The 18,151-nt window shown below is 31.8% G+C and overlaps 1 protein-coding gene across 1 annotated transcript in view; it reads left to right on the plus strand.

The window, feature by feature from the left end:
* olfm2a (olfactomedin 2a) overlaps positions 1 to 18,151 on the plus strand; it is a 274,363-nt gene that overhangs the window by 18,466 nt on the left and 237,746 nt on the right. The gene's annotated exons all lie outside the window — the stretch shown is intronic.

Consider the following 18,151-nt stretch of genomic DNA (forward strand, 5'->3'; position numbering starts at 1 on the left):
TTTTATGTTTTAGTGTCTTACTCTATATGGAAAAAAAAAAACAGTACCAAAGTTGATTTTACGGCAAAAAAAACTTTTAACAGTAAAATGTATTGTAAATTTTACAGTCTACAATTTGATTGATCATTTGTTTTGAAATCATAAGTCAAGCAGATATTTAAAGTACAGTATTTATCTGTTTTTTTTAACAAAACATATTTTTCGAGTACATGATAATATAATATTTTGATATTGAATTTAAAAAAATATACAATTGCATGAAGTACATGATTTTGTATGTCAAAAGGGAAATAATAATATTTAGTAAGAAAAGATTAAGCATTTTAAAAATGCATATAATTTCCAGGCTTTCGCAGGGCCAGATTTGGCACCCGGGCCTTGAGTTTGACACCTGTGACTTTAATTATTCAGTAGATAATTAACTTTTTTGTGGTTATTTCAAACCTTTTTGTTTAACTTTTGTCCCCTAATGGAGATTAATGTCCACACAACATAAAAACCATGCGATTCATCCCCTCCACGCATGACCACTAAGCCACTGGAACAGCCTCCCACTAAGTGTCTACTATATACACAGTATGATGTATGAATCATACACACTTGGATCCATTTATGTGCGGGTGTGTGTGTGTGTGTGTGTGTGTGTGTGTGTGTGTGAAGGTGCTGACATTTAGACACTGCATGGACCTGATTGGATCCTATTATGGAGCACCACACTGCAGGGTGCTTTCCATCTTACGTGCTAAACACGTGACCTTTTCAAAGCAACAACATACTACAGTCGACCTACATGTGACCTTTCAAAGTAAAATGGAATTTAAAAAAAACAAACAAAAAAAAACATGTATAGTATTTCATTTTTTGATGTGAGTTAATTGGGTAGGTAATAGGGTTGTCTCGATACCAATATTTTGGTACTGGTACCAAACATTTATTTCGGTACTTTTCTAAATAAAGGGGACCACAAAAAATGGCATTATTGGCTTTATTTGAACAAAAAATCTTAGGGTACATTAAACATATGTAAATTATTGTTTTTTAGTCCTTAAATAAAATAGTGAACATACTAGACAACTTGTTTTTTAGTAGTAAGTAAACAAACAAAGACTCCTAATTAGTCTGCTGACAAATGCAGTAACATATTGTGTCATTTATACACCTATTATTTTGTACACATTATAGATAGACAGATAAGAGGGGAGGGGGTGGGGAGGCCATGGTGGCCGGCTGCAGCTCTTCAGGCACTGCCCATTTAGTCCTTAAATAAAATAGTGAACATACTAGACAACTTGTCTTTTAGTAGTAAGTAAACAAACAAAGACTCCTAATTTAATTGCTGACATATGCAGTAACATATTGTGTCATTTATACACCTATTATTTTGTCAACATTATAAAGGGACAAGCTGTAAAAAAATAAAAATAAAATAATAATAATAATAGATTTTATTTGTAAAAAGCACTTTACATTGAGTAAACAACCTCAACGTGCTACAGTGTATTAAAATAAATAAATAACAAGATAATAAAAAAATAAATAAAAATAAGATCTACAAATAGCTAAAACTAGTGTGCATATATCTAAAAAAAAAAAAAAAAGGCTTTTTTAAAAAGAAGGGTTTTTAAGCCTTTTTTAAAAGCATCCACAGTCTGTGGTGCCCTCAGGTGGTCAGGGAGAGCGTTCCACAGACTGGGAGTGGCGGGGCACTGTTCGTAGTTTTGTCCTCGGAAAAAAATAATTATTAATCTACTTTTTCATTTATTGTTAATATCTGCTTATTTTCTCTTTCAAAATGTTTTATCTACACTTCTGTTAAAATGTAATAATCACTTATTCTTCTCTTCTTTGATACTTTACAATAGCTTTGGATAATACCACTAATGTAGGTATCGATCCGATATTAATTAAAACATTTAAAATGTCTTTTTTTTTTTAAATTAAAACATTTAGAATTAATTGGAATAAAAAAAAAAAGATTTTGTGTCAGTAAAAAATATCGATGTAATCATAGTAGTATCTACTAGATTCGTTCTTGTACTTGGTATCATTACAGTGGATGTCAGGTGTAGATCCACCCATGGCATTTGTTTACATTTGTTTACATACATACAGCTATTGTATCGTCCTACGGTGTGTAGTGAAGCATGTTTAGCAATTCCTCGTCCTCCAGTGATAATGATACTTGTACGAAATTTAAAGCACCTCTTCCTGAGGGCGTTTCAGTGTTATAACATCACCTTTATCTTTACTTTTTAGGCCAAAATGCTAACTTTTGATACCACAAATTTAGGTATCGATCCGATACCAAGCAGCAACAGGATCATACATTGGTCATATTCAAAGTCCTCATGTGTCCAGGGACGTATTTCCTGACTTTATAAACATAATATGCATTTAAAAAAAAATAAAAAAAATTGTGTGATTCTAAAAACTTTTTAGAGGTGGTATAGTACTGAATATCATTCATTAGTATCACGGTACTATACGAGTACCGGTATATCGTACAACCTAGTCCCTATACTGTACTTTTTGAGTAAATAGTGTATTAATTTAGTCAATAACTTAGTGTTAACATTTGATGTAATGTCAAATATTGGACATGAAGGCGTACAGAGGCATTTATTAGATTTTTTTTTTTTTTTTGTGTGTGTGTATTTAATTTATTTATTAATAGATTTTCCAGATTTTTCTCAGTAGTAATGTAAGAATATAAAAGCAGTGGCTGATGACTTTATTTGATCCTCCCTCTTCTTCAGTCACTTCCATAATTGGCCTTAAGGGACAATTTGTTATAAACGCTTGCATTAAATATTCAAAAAGGGCTGAATGAAATTGCTCCCCCATCTCAGGCATTGAGAGGATAAAGAATTGATGACTTCCTGCTTATATGTGGAGGCGCCATGAAGGCGGTTATTCTCTTCTCCATATTTCGCCCTATGAAATATTTACAGCGCTTTAATGCCACAAATTCGCCCCGTGTGTTGCATAAATACACAAAAAGCCTAGAAAGTCGTTTATCATGTTGATGTGCACATGCTTGTTTATGTGCTTTGTGTGTGTGTGTGTGTGTGTGTGTGTTTTTCTACCCTTCTTGAGACATCAACAAGGAAAAGTACCTTCCGTATGAGGACCGTTGAACGGAAAACCATAGCATCTAATAGAGAGCCAAATACTAGAGTCCGTGAACATTGCTCCAAAGTCAGGATTTTTTTGTTGATTTAATGTGCATAGAAAAGTAAACACTGACAGTTGCAAAGGCAGCAATGTATTTTTCAAATTGACTGTGTGTCGGTTTTAAAAGTGCTCCCCCTCCGGTCAACATATGAAATAACAAGTGTGTGTAAGAAATTGAAATGTGCCCCCTTTGGCCAAAATTTACAAAACAAAAATGTGTAGAGACACACTGTAATAAATTGAAGCAAAAATAATGAAGATTAAAAACCAATTACAAATAAAATAAATATGTGTCAACTTTTTTCTTATAAAATTGGAAAAAAAATGTATCATACTCTGTTTCTGTATTATTGCAATGTTTTCTCATAAAATGATTACTTTTTTTTAAATATAAAATTATTACTTTTTAATGCAAAATGCTGACATTCGTCATATAAAATTGTGACTTTTATCACAATATTGCAAATTTTTTGGTTGTTCTTGTAAAACAGTCACATTTAGAGGAAAAATATGACTTTTGTCATAATTTTGCCATGTAAAATTCCGATTATTATTATAATATTGCCAAAATTGTAAAGTTTTCTTATAAAATTGTGACTTTTGTCGAGTAAAATTACGACTCTTTTCATAAAATTGCCAATATTTTAAGCGTTTCTTGTAAAATGTCGACTGTTATCGGGTAAAATTCAAATTTTTATGATAACATTCCACAAATGTTCAGTTTTTATTGTGAAAGGTTGACTTGCGTTGAGTAAAATTGCGACTTTTATCATAATACTGCCAAAATTCAAAGTTTTTCTTTAGAAATTTTGACCTTTTTCTTGTGAAATTCCAACTCATTTTCCACAACAAGCTTTTTTATATTTGCATAGTATGTATATATTATTAATGTTGTAAATACACATCTTTATATATCTAGAAAGGGTGGTCCTATAGAGATAGGCATTTTTCGGAGGTCTCAAGAATGTAAGAAAAACAAGAATATGTGTGAGTGTGTGTGTGGGTGTGTGTGTGTGTGTGTGTGTGTGTGTGTGTGTGTGTGTGTGCTTGTTTTTCTACCCTTCTTGAGATATCAACAAGGAAAAGTACCTTCCTTATGAGGACCGTTGAACGGAAAACCATTGCATCTAATAGAGAGCCAAATACTAGAGTCCGTGAACATTGCTCCAAAGTCAGGTTTTTTTTGTTGATTTAATGTGCATACAAAAGTAAACACTGACAGGTGCAAAGGCAGCAATGTATTTTTCAAATTGACTGTGTGTCGGTTTTAAAAGTGCTCCCCCTCTGGTCAACATATGAAATAACAAGTGTGTGTAAGAAATTGAAATGTGCCCCCTTTGGCCAAATTTTATAAAACAAATATGTGTGAGACACACTGAAATAAATTGAAGCAAAAATAATGAAGATTAAAAACCAATTACAAATCAAATAAATATGTGTCGACTTTTTTCTTATAAAATTATTATTGCAATGTTTTCTCATAAAATGATTACTTTTTTAATGTAAAATTATTACTTTTTAATGCAAAATGGTGACATTTGTCATGTAAAATTGTGACTTTTATCACAATATTGCAAATGTTTTGGTTTTTCTTGTAAACCAGTGACATTTAGAGGAAAAATATGACTTTTGTCATAATTTTGCCATGTAAAATTCCGATTATTATTATAATATTGCCAAAATTGTAAAGTTTTCTTATAAAATTGTGACTTTTGTCGAGTAAAATTACGACTCTTTTCATAAAATTGCCAATATTTTAAGCGTTTCTTGTAAAATGTCGACTGTTATTGGGTAAAATTCCAACTTTTATCATAAAATTTCACAAATGTTCAGTTTTTCTTGTAAAATGTTGACTTGCGTTGAGTAAAATTGCGACTTTTATCATAATACTGCCAAAATTCAAAGTTTTTCTTTTGAAATTTTGACCTTTTTCTTGTGAAATTCCAACTCATTTTCCACAACAAGCTTTTTTATATTTGCATAGTATGTATATATTATTAATAGTGTAAATACACATCTTTATATATCTAGAAAGGGTGGTCCTAAAGAGATAGGCATTTTTAGGAGGTCTCAAGAATGTAAGAAATACAAGAATGTGTGTGTGTGTGTGTGTGTGTGTGTGTGTGTGTGTGTGCTTGTTTTTCTACCCTTCTTGAGACATCAACAAGGAAAAGTATCTTCCATATGGGGACCGTTGAACGGAAAACCATTGCATCTAATAGAGAGCCAAATACTAGAGTCCGTGAACATTGCTCCAAAGTCAGGATTTTTTTTGTTGATTTAATGTGCATACAAAAGTAAACACTGACAGGTGCAAAGGCAGCAATGTATTTTTCAAATTGACTGTGTGTTGGTTTTAAAAGTGCTCCCCCTCTGGTCAACATATGAAATAACAAGTGTGTGTAAGAAATTGAAATGTGCCCCCTTCGGCCCAAATGTATTAAATAAATATGTGTAAAGAGACATACTGTAATAAATTGAAGCAAAAATAATGAAGATTAAAAACCAATTACAAATAAAATAAATATGTGTTGACATTTTTCTTATAAAATTATTATTGCAATGTTTTCTCATAAAATGATTACTTTTTTATGTAAAATTATTACTTTTTAATGCAAAATGGTGACATTTGTCATATAAAATTGTGACTTTTATGACAATATTGCAAATGTTTTGGTTGTTCTTGTAAAACAGTGACATTTAGAGGAAAAATATGACTTTTGTCATAATTGTGCCATGTAAAAGTCCGATTATTATTATAATATTGCCAAAATTTTAAAGTTTTCTTATAAAATTGTGACTTTTGTCGAGTAAAATTACGACTCTTTTCATAAAATTGCCAAAATTTTAAGCGTTTCTTGTCAAATGTCGACTGTTATTGGGTAAAATTCCAACTTTTATCATAAAATTTCACAAATGTTCAGTTTTTCTTGTAAAATGTTGACTTCCGTTGAGTAAAATTGCGACTTGTATCATAATACTGCCAAATTCAAAGTTTTTCTTTAGAAATTTTGACCTTTTTCTTGTGAAATTCCAACTCATTTTCCACAACAAGCTTTTTTATATTTGCATAGTATGTATATATTATTAATGTTGTAAATACACATCTTTATATATCTAGAAAGGGTGGTCCTAAAGAGGTAGGCATTTTTAGGAGGTCTCAAGAATGTAAGAAATACAAGAATATGTGTGAGTGTGTGTGTGTGTGTGTGTGTGTGTGTGTGTGTGTGTGTGTGTGTTTGTGTGTGTTTGTTTTTCTACCCTTCTTGAGACATCAACAAGGAAAAGTACCTTCCGTATGAGGACCGTTGAACGGAAAACTATTGCATCTAATAGAGAGCCAAATACTAGAGTCCGTGAACATTGCTCCAAAGTCAGGTTTTTTTAGTTGATTTAATGTGCATACAAAAGTAAACACTGACAGTTGCAAAGGCAGCAATGTATTTTTCAAATTGACTGTGTGTTGGTTTTAAAAGTGCTCCTCCTCTGGTCAACATATGAAATAACAAGTGTGTGTAAGAAATTGAAATGTGCCCCCTTTGGCCAAAATATATAAAATAAATATGTGTAAAGAGACATACTGTAATAAATTGAAGCAAAAATAATGAAGATTAAAAACCAATTACAAATAAAATAAATATGTGTCGACTTTTTTCCTATAAATGTATTATTGCAATGTTTTCTCATAAAATGATTACTTTTTTATGTAAAACTATTACTTTTTAATGCAAAATGGTGACATTTGTCATATAAAATTGTGACTTTTATCACAATATTGCAAATGTTTTGGTTGTTCTTGTAAAACAGTGACATTTAGAGGAAAAATATGACTTTTGTCATAATTTTGCCATGTAAAATTCCGATTACTATTATAATATTGCCAAAATTGTAAAGTTTTCTTATAAAATTGTGACTTTTGTCGAGTAAAATTACGACTCTTTTCATAAAATTGCCAATATTTTAAGCGTTTCTTGTAAAATGTCGACTGTTTATCGGGGTAAAATTCCAACTTTTATCATAACATTCTACAAATGTTCAGTTTTTCTTGTAAAATTTTGACTTGCGTTGAGTAAAATTGCGACTTTTATCATAATACTGCCAAAATTCAAAGTTTTTCTTTAGAAATTTTGACCTTTTTCTTGTGAAATTCCAACTCATTTTCCACAACAAGCTTTTTTATATTTGCATAGTATGTATATATTATTAATGTTGTAAATACACATCTTTATATATCTAGAAAGGGTGGTCCTAAAGAGATAGGCATTTTTAGGAGGTCTCAAGAATGTAAGAAATACAAGAATGTGTGTGTGTGTGTGTGTGTGTGTGCGCGTGTGTGTGCTTGTTTTTCTACCCTTCTTGAGACATCAACAAGGAAAAGTATCTTCCATATGGGGACCGTTGAACGGAAAACCATTGCATCTAATAGAGAGCCAAATACTAGAGTCCGTGAACATTGCTCCAAAGTCAGGATTTTTTTGTTGATTTAATGTGCATACAAAAGTAAACACTGACAGGTGCAAAGGCAGCAATGTATTTTTCAAATTGACTTGTGTGTCGGTTTTAAAAGTGCTCCCCCTCTGGTCAACATATGAAATAACAAGTGTGTGTAAGAAATTGAAATGTGCCCCCTTTGGCCAAAATGTATAAAATAAATATGTGTAAAGAGACATACTGTAATAAATTGAAGCAAAAATAATGAAGATTAAAAACCAATTACAAATAAAATAAATATGGGTCGACTTTTTTCTTATAAAATTATTATTGCAATGTTTTCTCATAAAATGATTACTTTTTTATGAAAAATTATTACTTTTTAATGCAAAATGGTGACATTTGTCATATAAAATTGTGACTTTTATCACAATATTGCAAATGTTTTGGTTGTTCTTGTAAAACAGTGACATTTAGAAGAAAAATATGACTTTTGTCATAATTTCGCCATGTAAAATTCCGATTATTATTATAATATTGCCAAAATTCTAAAGTTTTCTTATAAAATTGTGACTTTTGTCGAATAAAATTACGACTCTTTTCATAAAATTGCCAACATTTTAAGCGTTTCTTGTAAAATGTCGACTGTTATTGGGTAAAATTCCAACTTTTATCATACAATTTCACAAATGTTCAGTTTTTCTTGTAAAATGTTGACTTGCGTTGAGTTTTATCATAATACTGCCAAAATTCAAAGTTTTTCTTTAGAAATTTTGACCTTTTTCTTGTGAAATTCCAACTCATTTTCCACAACAAGCTTTTTTATATTTGCATAGTATGTATATATTATTAATGTTGTAAATACACATCTTTATATATCTAGAAAGGGTGGTCCTAAAGAGGTAGGCATTTTTCGGAGGTCTCAAGAAATTAAGAAATACAAGAATATGTGTGTGTGTGTGTGTGTGTGTGTGTGTGTGTGTGTGTGTGTGTGGGTGTGTGTGTGTGTGTGTTTGTATTTCTAACCTTCTTGAGACATCAACAAGGAAAAGGACCTTCCATATGAGGAGGTGTGAACAAGTTAGGACATAAATCATGGTCCCAATAAAGAACATCCATTGCATCTAATAGATAGCCAAATACTAGAGTCCGTGAACATTGCTCCAAAGTCAGGATTTTGACTTCCGGTGCTGACGTAAGACAACCCGCGTCCCATATGTGACCATAGGATGAACAAATACACTACGCTACTAAGACATAGTGGCCATTAACAGTTAGCTTCTACAGTTGAGTTGCCCAAAGTGCGGCATAGGGTCCATCTGTGGTCCCTGACTCCTTTGTCATCGGCCTTAAGCACGTTACAAAAAACACATTTGCACCCTCTGGTGGTGAAATCTATCAAAATGAGGGTGGTCCCAAAAGGGAGGGATTTCTCAAATTGAGTCTGTGTCGGTTTTAAAAGTGCTCCCCCTCTGGTCAACATATGAAATAACAAGTGTGTAAGAAATTGAAATGCGTCCCCTGTGGCCAAAAAAATAAATAAATAAATAAAAAAAAGTATATAGAGACATACGGTAATAACTTAAAGTAAATAATGAAGATTAAAAACCAATTACAAACAAAAAAAAATAAAAAAAAATAAAAAAATTAACTAAAAGCAGTCTTTCTCACAATGTGTCGACTTTTTTCTTAAAAAATTGGGAACAATTTCTCATATTCTTTCTGTTTCTGTAATTTTGCAATATTTTCTCGTAAAATTATTACTTTTTATGTAAAAAATTATTACTTTTTATGTAAAATTATTTATGGTGACATTTGTCATATAACTGACTTTTATCACAATATGGGCAATTGTTGTTCTTGTAAAATAGTGAATTTTTTGGGGTTAAAATTATGACTTTTGTCAAGTATAAATTCTGATTATTATTATATTGCCAAAAATGTTAAACTTTCTTATAAAATTGTGACTTTTGTCGAGTAAAATTACGACTCTTCATAAAATTGCCAACATTTTAAGCTTTTCTTGTAAAATTGCGACTGTTGAGTAAAATTCCAACTTTTATCATAATATTGCACAAATGTTCAGTTTTTCTTGAAAATTTTTGACTTGCGTTGACTAAAAATTACAACTTTTTTTCATAATACTGCCAAAATTCTTAAATTTTTCTTATGATATTCTGACCTTTTTCTTGTGAATTTCCAACTAATTTTTCACAACAAGCTTTTTTATATTTGCATAGTATGTATATATTATTCATGTTGTAAATACACATCTTTATATATCTAGAAAGGGTGGTACTAAAGAGGTAGGCATTTTACATGAATGTGTGTGTGTGTGTGTGTGTGTGTGGGGGGGGGTCCACTTCATAGAATATGAGCACAACAGCAGATTTACTTGTTTAATTTTATGCTAAAGTTGTTGGCTTGATCTCAAGGAGTGGAAATGTTAGCTTCCAGGGGCGTCCCATTAGAGTTTGTGGGGGATTTCCATTATTGTTGGAAAATGATGGACGCCAACACTTTGTGGTTTCTGCAGCCCAAAACTCCAAAAGTGCAGAGAGAGGAGTATTAAAAAAAATCCTCAAGTATTTGGATGCTTTTCTCGCCTCTTGTAATTGTCTGGATTTAACAGGAGCTTTCGCTCACCAGGAATTATGTTAAACATAAAGTTGGTCAAGTTCCACATTGTTGTTGACTTTTTTGGATGTCTTTATGCACAAAAGTACCACCTCGTTATTTGATGCCTGTAATTTCTCAGCGAATAAGGCGTGGGTCAGGAACCCGCGGCTCTGGAGCCATATGCGGCTCTCGAGCCGGGCCCTGGTGGCTCCATGGAGCTTTTTCAAAAATGTATGGAAATGGAAAAAAAAAATGGGGTGAAAAATATATTTTGTGTTGTATTATATTTTCTATAGGAGGACAAACACGACACAAACCTTTCTAATTGTTCGAAAGCGCACTGTTTAATAGCGCCGTTTTGTCCCACTAATTTCCGTGGTCCTTGAACTCACCGTCGTGTGGACTGTGACTCAACAGATTGTTTACATGTGCAACTTTCTCCGACGCTGCCACAGAAACACGTGTTTTATGCCAATGCAAAATTCTGACTTTTATCACAACATTGTCCATTTTTTTTGTTGTTCTTGTAAAATAGTGACATTTTTGAGTAAAATTATGACCTTTGTCATAATTTTGCCAAGTAAAATTCTGATTATATTATAATATTACCCAAATTTGAAAGTTTTCTTATAAAATTGTGACTTTTCTCGAGTAAAGTTACGACTCTTTTCATAAAATTGCCAACAATCTAAGATTTGTAATAGGTTTAATAGGTTTTTTTAATACGTTTATGCTTCGAGCGACGTTTTGTCCTACTAATTCCCGCGGTCCTTGAACTCACCGTCGTGTGGACTGTGACTCAACAGATTGTTTACATGTGCAACTTTCTCCGACGCTGCCACAGAAACACGTGTTTTATGCCAATGCAAAATTCTGACTTTTATCACAACATTGTCAATTTTTTTTGTTGTTCTTGTAAAATAGTGACATTTTTTGAGTAAAATTATGACCTTTGTCATAATTTTGCCAAGTAAAATTCTGGTTATTATTATAATATTACCCAAATTTGAAAGTTTTCTTATAAAATTGTGACTTTTCTCAAGTAAAGTTACGACTCTTTTCATAAAATTGCCAACAATTTAAGCTTTTTAATAGGTTTAATAGGTTTTTTAATAGGTTTATGCTTCAAGCGACGTTTTGTCCTACTAATTTCCGCGGCCCTTGAACTCACCGTCGTGTGGACTGTGACTCAACAGATTGTTTACATGTACAACTTTCTCCGACGCTGCCACAGAAACACGTGTTTTATGCCAATGCAAAATTCTGACTTTTATCACAACATTGTCCATTTTTTTTGTTGTTCTTGTAAAATAGTGACATTTTTGAGTAAAATTATGACCTTTGTCATAATTTTGCCAAGTAAAATTCTGATTATTATTATAATATTACCCAAATTTAAAAGTTTTCTTATAAAATTGTGACTTTTCTCGAGTAAAATTACGACTCTTTTCATAAAATTGCCAACAATTTAAGATTTTTAATAGGTTTAATAGGTTTTTTTAATACGTTTATGCTTCGAGCGACGTTTTGTCCTACTAATTTCCGCGGTCCTTGAACTCACCGTCGTGTGGACTGTGACTCAACAGATTGTTTACATGTGCAACTTTCTCCGACGCTGCCACAGACACACGTGTTTTATGCCAATGCAAAATTCTGACTTTTATCACAACATTGTCCATTTTTTTTTTGTTCTCGTAAAATAGTGACATTTTTGAGTAAAATTATGACCTTTGTCATAATTTTGCCAAGTAAAATTCTGGTTATTATTATAATATTACCCAAATTTGAAAGTTTTCTTATAAAATTGTGACTTTTCTCGAGTAAAGTTACGACTCTTTTCATAAAATTGCCAACAATTAAAGATTTTTAATAGTTTTTTTTAATACGTTTATGCTTCGAGCGACGTTTTGTCCTACTAATTTCCGCGGCCCTTGAACTCACCGTCGTGTGGACTGTGACTCAACAGATTGTTTACATGTGCAACTTTCTCCGACGCTGCCACAGAAACACGTGTTTTATGCCAATGCAAAATTCAGACTTTTATCACAACATTGTCCATTTTTTTTGTTGTTCTTGTAAAATAGTGAAATTTTTGAGTAAAATTATGACCTTTGTCATAATTTTGCCAAATGAAATTCTGATTATTATTATAATATTACCCAAATTTGAAAGTTTTCTTATAAAATTGTGACTTTTCTCGAGTAAAGTTACAACTCTTTTCATAAAATTGCCAACAATTTATGATTTTTAATAGGTTTAATAGGTTTTTTTAATATGTTTATGCTTCGAGCGACGTTTTGTCCTACTAATTTCCGCGGTCCTTGAACTCACCGTCGTGTGGACTGTGACTCAACAGATTGTTTACATGTGCAACTTTCTCCGACGCTGCCACAGAAACACGTGTTTTATGCCAATGCAAAATTCAGACTTTTATCACAACATTGTCCATTTTTTTTGTTGTTCTTGTAAAATAGTGAAATTTTTGAGTAAAATTATGACCTTTGTCATAATTTTGCCAAATGAAATTCTGATTATTATTATAATATTACCCAAATTTGAAAGTTTTCTTATAAAATTGTGACTTTTCTCGAGTAAAGTTACAACTCTTTTCATAAAATTGCCAACAATTTATGATTTTTAATAGGTTTAATAGGTTTTTTTAATATGTTTATGCTTCGAGCGACGTTTTGTCCTACTAATTTCCGCGGTCCTTGAACTCACCGTCGTGTGGACTGTGACTCAACAGATTGTTTACATGTGCAACTTTCTCCGACGCTGCCACAGAAACACGTGTTTTATGCCAATGCAAAATTCAGACTTTTATCACAACATTGTCCTTTTTTTTTGTTGTTCTTGTAAAATAGTGACATTTTTTGAGTAAAATTATGACCTTTGTCATAATTTTGCCAAGTAAAATTCTGATTATTATTATAATATTACCCAAATTTAAAAGTTTTCTTATAAAATTGTGACTTTTCTCGAGTAAAATTACGACTCTTTTCATAAAATTGCCAACAATTTAAGATTTTTAATAGATTTAATAGGTTTTTTAATAGGTTTATGCTTCAAGAGGCGTTTTGTCCTACTAATTTCCGCGGTCCTTGAACTCACCGTCGTGTGGACTGTGACTCAACAGATTGTTTACATGTGCAACTTTCTCCGACGCTGCCACAGAAACACGTGTTTTATGCCAATGCAAAATTCAGACTTTTATCACAACATTGTCCATTTTTTTTTGTTGTTCTTGTAAAATAGTGACATTTTTGAGTAAAATTATGACCTTTGTCATAATTTTGCCAAGTAAAATTCTGATATGTATTATAATATTACCCAAATTTGAAAGTTTTCTTATAAAATTGTGACTTTTCTCGAGTAAAGTTACGACTCTTTTCATAAAATTGCCAACAATTAAAGATTTTTAATAGGTCTAATAGGTTTTTTTAGTACGTTTATGCTTCGAGCGACGTTTTGTCCTACTAATTTCCGCGGCCCTTGAACTCACCGTCGTGTGGACTGTGACTCAACAGATTGTTTACATGTGCAACTTTCTCCGACGCTGCCACAGAAACACGTGTTTTATGCCAATGCAAAATTCTGACTTTTATCACAACATTGTCCATTTTTTGTTGTTCTTGTAAAATAGTGACATTTTTGAGTAAAATTATGACGTTTGTCATAATTTTGCCAAGTAAAATTCTGATTATTATTATAATATTACCCAAATTTGAAAGTTTTCTTATAAAATTGTGACTCTTCTCGAGTAAAGTTACGACTCTTTTCATAAAATTGCCAACAATTTAAGATTTTTAATAGGTTTTTTTAAAACGTTTATGCTTTGAGCGACGTTTTGTCCTACTAATTTCCGCGGCCCTTGAACTCACCGTGGTGTGGACTGTGACTCAACAGTTTGTTTACACGTACAACTTTCTCAGACGCTGCCACAGAAACACGTGTTTTATGCCACTCCTTCTTTGTCTCGTTTTGTCCACCAAAATGAGACCACTGCAAAATAGTGACATTTGTCATATAAAATTCTGACTTTTATCCCAATATTGTCCATTTTTTGTTGTTCTTGTAAAATAGTGAAATTTTTGAGTAAAATTATGACCTTTGTCATAATTTTGCCAAGTAAAATTCTGATTATTATTATAATATTACCCAAATTCGAAAGTTTTCTTATAAAATTGTGACTTTTCTCGAGTAAACTTACGACTCTTTTCATAAAATTGCCAACAATTTAAGATTTTTAATAGGTTTAATAGGTTTTTTAAAGGTATATGCTTCAAGCGCCGTTTTGTCCTACTAATTTCCGCGGCCCTTGAACTCACCGTCGTGTGGACTGTGACTCAACAGATTGTTTACATGTGCAACTTTCTCCGACGCTGCCACAGAAACACGTGTTTTATGCCAATGCAAAATTCAGACTTTTATCACAACATTGTCCATTTTTTTTGTTGTTCTTGTAAAATAGTGAAATTTTTGAGTAAAATTATGACCTTTGTCATAATTTTGCCAAATGAAATTCTGATTATTATTATAATATTACCCAAATTTGAAAGTTTTCTTATAAAATTGTGACTTTTCTCGAGTAAAGTTACAACTCTTTTCATAAAATTGCCAACAATTTATGATTTTTAATAGGTTTAATAGGTTTTTTTAATATGTTTATGCTTCGAGCGACGTTTTGTCCTACTAATTTCCGCGGTCCTTGAACTCACCGTCGTGTGGACTGTGACTCAACAGATTGTTTACATGTGCAACTTTCTCCGACGCTGCCACAGAAACACGTGTTTTATGCCAATGCAAAATTCAGACTTTTATCACAACATTGTCCTTTTTTTTTGTTGTTCTTGTAAAATAGTGACATTTTTTGAGTAAAATTATGACCTTTGTCATAATTTTGCCAAGTAAAATTCTGATTATTATTATAATATTACCCAAATTTAAAAGTTTTCTTATAAAATTGTGACTTTTCTCGAGTAAAATTACGACTCTTTTCATAAAATTGCCAACAATTTAAGATTTTTAATAGATTTAATAGGTTTTTTAATAGGTTTATGCTTCAAGAGGCGTTTTGTCCTACTAATTTCCGCGGTCCTTGAACTCACCGTCGTGTGGACTGTGACTCAACAGATTGTTTACATGTGCAACTTTCTCCGACGCTGCCACAGAAACACGTGTTTTATGCCAATGCAAAATTCAGACTTTTATCACAACATTGTCCATTTTTTTTTTGTTGTTCTTGTAAAATAGTGACATTTTTGAGTAAAATTATGACCTTTGTCATAATTTTGCCAAGTAAAATTCTGATATGTATTATAATATTACCCAAATTTGAAAGTTTTCTTATAAAATTGTGACTTTTCTCGAGTAAAGTTACGACTCTTTTCATAAAATTGCCAACAATTAAAGATTTTTAATAGGTCTAATAGGTTTTTTTAGTACGTTTATGCTTCGAGCGACGTTTTGTCCTACTAATTTCCGCGGCCCTTGAACTCACCGTCGTGTGGACTGTGACTCAACAGATTGTTTACATGTGCAACTTTCTCCGACGCTGCCACAGAAACACGTGTTTTATGCCAATGCAAAATTCTGACTTTTATCACAACATTGTCCATTTTTTGTTGTTCTTGTAAAATAGTGACATTTTTGAGTAAAATTATGACGTTTGTCATAATTTTGCCAAGTAAAATTCTGATTATTATTATAATATTACCCAAATTTGAAAGTTTTCTTATAAAATTGTGACTTTTCTCGAGTAAAGTTACGACTCTTTTCATAAAATTGCCAACAATTTAAGATTTTTAATAGGTTTTTTTAAAACGTTTATGCTTTGAGCGACGTTTTGTCCTACTAATTTCCGCGGCCCTTGAACTCACCGTGGTGTGGACTGTGACTCAACAGTTTGTTTACACGTACAACTTTCTCAGACGCTGCCACAGAAACACGTGTTTTATGCCACTCCTTCTTTGTCTCGTTTTGTCCACCAAAATGAGACCACTGCAAAATAGTGACATTTGTCATATAAAATTCTGACTTTTATCCCAATATTGTCCATTTTTTGTTGTTCTTGTAAAATAGTGAAATTTTTGAGTAAAATTATGACCTTTGTCATAATTTTGCCAAGTAAAATTCTGATTATTATTATAATATTACCCAAATTCGAAAGTTTTCTTATAAAATTGTGACTTTTCTCGAGTAAACTTACGACTCTTTTCATAAAATTGCCAACAATTTAAGATTTTTAATAGGTTTTTTTAATACGTTTATGCTTCGAGCGACGTTTTGTCCTACTAATTTCCGCGGCCCTTGAACTCACCGTCGTGTGGACTGTGACTCAACAGATTGTTTACATGTGCAACTTTCTCCGACGCTGCCACAGAAACACGTGTTTTATGCCAATGCAAAATTCTGACTTTTATCACAACATTGTCCTTTTTTTTTTGTTGTTCTTGTAAAATAGTGACATTTTTGAGTAAAATTATGACCTTTGTCATAATTTTGCCAAGTAAATTTCTGATTATTATTATAATATTACCCAAATTTGAAAGTTTTCTTATAAAATTGTGACTTTTTTCGAGTAAAGTTACGACTCTTTTCATAAAATTGCCAAAAATTAAAGATTTTTAATAGTTTTTTTTTAATACGTTTATGCTTCGAGCGACGTTTTGTCCTACTAATTTCCGCGGCCTTTGAACTCACCGTCGTGTGGACTGTGACTCAACAGTTTGTTTACACGTACAACTTTCTCAGACGCTGCCACAGAATGACGTGTTTTATGCCACTCCTTCTTTGTCTCGTTTTGTCCACCAAACCTTTTATACTGTGCGTGAATGCACCAACGTGAACTTTGTTGATGTTACTGACTTGTTATGGAGTGCTAAAAGCTAATCGATGCTAACATGCTATTTAGGCTAGCTGCTCGTTTGTATGTATATTTGATTGATTTCCTTTACCTATGTCCTCTGTGTATTTTGTTTATTTTTCCATGTTTCATCACACATTATATGTATGTAATATTGGCTGCATTTTTTTAAATGTTTTTATAATATTTGTTTATTTATTTGACAGGGAAATCATAATACAGGTACTGAGAACACAGACACTTGTTTTGCCCCGGCCCCAAAAAAACAATATATTTTTATACAAAAAATAATAATACATTACAAAAATTAAATAAAAAATTACAAAAAATAATACAAGTAAAATTTCACCCTCCGTCCTACATTTCAGTCACAGTGGGTGGCAATGTACTGCCTTCCTCGTCACCGCAAGCAGATAGAGAATCACAATAACTGACTACAACACTTTTAAAGTCATATTGATTGTAGGCTAATATAGCTAATATAGACACTTACATCATGTGTTTCCTTCATTATAACACTTATATAAGACTTTTAAAGTCATATTGATTGTAGGCTAATATAGCTCATATAGACACTTACATCATGTGTTGCCTTCATTATTACACTTATATAAGACTTTTAAAGTCATTTTGATAGTAGGCTAATATAGCTAATATAGACACTTACATCATGTGTTGCCTTCATTATAACACTTATATAAGACTTTTAAAAATAATTTTGATAGTAGGCCATCATAGCTAATATAGACACTTACATCATGTGTTGCCTTCATTATAACACTTATATAAGACTTTTAAAGTCATTTTGATGGTAGGCTAATATAGCTAATATAGACACTTACATCATGTGTTGCCTTCATTATAACACTTATATAAGACTTTTAAAGTCATTTTGATAGTAGGCTATTATAGCTAATATAGACACTTACATCATGTGTTGCCTTCATTATAACACTTATATAAGACTTTTAAAGTCATTTTGATAGTAGGCTAATATAGCTAATATAGACACTTACATCATGTGTTGCCTTCATTATAACACTTATATAAGACTTTTAAAAA

The sequence above is a fragment of the Nerophis lumbriciformis genome, linkage group LG24, assembly GCF_033978685.3.
Source record: "Nerophis lumbriciformis linkage group LG24, RoL_Nlum_v2.1, whole genome shotgun sequence".
In the NCBI taxonomy this organism is placed as follows: Eukaryota; Metazoa; Chordata; class Actinopteri; order Syngnathiformes; family Syngnathidae; genus Nerophis; species Nerophis lumbriciformis.